This window comes from Ailuropoda melanoleuca, chromosome 16 (genome assembly GCF_002007445.2).
Source record: "Ailuropoda melanoleuca isolate Jingjing chromosome 16, ASM200744v2, whole genome shotgun sequence".
NCBI lineage: Eukaryota > Metazoa > Chordata > Mammalia > Carnivora > Ursidae > Ailuropoda > Ailuropoda melanoleuca.
Window position 1 is genome coordinate 78,580,162 of NC_048233.1, and position 1,806 is coordinate 78,581,967.

Genomic DNA, 1,806 nt, shown 5'->3' on the forward strand with positions numbered 1-1,806 from the left:
CGCCCCCCTCCTCCCCCCCGCCACGTACCCTCTCCCCTCCCCAGCCATCTGTTCCACTCGGCAGCGCAGCGACAAACAAGGCTCCAGCTCGCTTCCGCCCCTGCCCAGCCCCCTCCCCAAGCTCTCCACCCCTCCCCCGGGAGGCCGAGATTTCTGGCGGCAACTCCCACCCCGTCCGAAGGCCCAGCTGGGCAGGGGCCAGCGTCCAGCCCCCCTCCCTCGGTCTGAGGATCGATGGGGGTGCAGATAACGCTTGAAAGGGTGGGGGTCGGGAAGGCGTGAGCCTTCCAAGGAGGGCAGCGCAAGCCAGGGTAGGAGTCTGGGGGTCGAGGCCCAGGAAGGATGGGCTAGCGGGGAGGTGTGTGCGTGGAGAGCTGTGTGTGTCGTGGGGGCGGGGGGTTTTCCCTTTTTGTTCTCCACCCCCTCCCTCCCACCCCCAACCCAATCCCCAGAAGCAGCCCCGCAGCGCCGCCTGCTGGGCACACCCAGCACCCGGCGCACCGCCTTGCTTCCTTTGCCCGCCGGCAACCTGGCCCTGTGGGATTGGTGGCTCGTGATCAAACTCCCCACTAGATTACTCGGAAAGTCAAGGTCCGGAACGGCGAGCACAGTGAGACACAAGCAGGCCCTCCGGGAACCCCCCCCCCAACTCCTTAGTGGGCGCTGTCCAATTCTGGTTTAGTTTTTTTGCAAAAAAGGAACTGTGTTGAAAGCCAGGAGTCTGGGCTCAGAGCAGCCAGGAGTCTGCTATGTCTTTGTCAAGGTTCCAGGCCCCTCTGGACATGTTTTCTCATCCGTGAAATGGGTGGATCAGTCTGTTTCATTAACTTCTAAAGAGAGTTTAAGACAAAGGGGCAGTTTTATCTGTAATACTGTCTTCAGCACTAACATTTTTGGCTTCTCCAAAGTTGTTTTTTTCCAGGGAGGGGGGTTGCGAATAGGGCCTTTGAGGTCGCTCTCAGCCCTGAGGACAGCTGAGCTGGCCTGAGAAGCCTGGGACCTCCCTTCTGCCCCTGAGGGCCCTGGTAGGTCTGTGGTCAGGACTCAAGGGTCAGAGTGCCCAGGTTCCAAGCCGAGCTTCACCGCCTACCCACTGGTCTCGTGCCTTAACCTGTCTGCGCTTTCCCCAACCTACGAAATGCTGTGAAGATACCAACCTCTCGGGCCACGGTTAGGATGAAATGAGATACTTGTGAAGCCCAGGCAGATACTCAAAAAATGTCAATGCCCTTCCCGGCCCCACCCCTCCTTCTGTGACTTACTCCAGCCCCTAAGGCTTATGTCCCAGGCACATGAAGAAGGGTAGCTGGGGATAAACAAGGTATATCTTCTTGGAGGGCCCCTTGTTCTCGAAGATGGTGTCTTTACCTATGTAATTTTAAAGCCTCACTTCAATGTTAAAAATAAGTATAAATATAGTATAAAGTGAAGCTCCAAATTTGCATGAAGTTTTAAGATAAAACAGGAGACTATAAAAAAGTGTAAATTTCCACAAACCTCCATCATCCTTCAGCGTTATTTCTAAAGCATCCTGCCCTGATCCTTTGTACAGAGAAAGGCAACTTCCTGGATGTACCTCAAACCATGGGAAGTGAGGGGGTAGGAGCAGAGGACAGGATGAGGACTCCCTCCAGACACTAAGGGCAGGGCATGGTTAAGAACTGGGAAATGAGCCAGAAAGCCAGAGGTGGACAGGCTGGCAGTTCAGCTGTCCTACTTAATGCCCAGCCCAGCCTGGGTGAGGGAGAGATGGGGGTGTGCGAAAACACACCCCCACCCCCAACAAAGATACAGGCACACACCAGC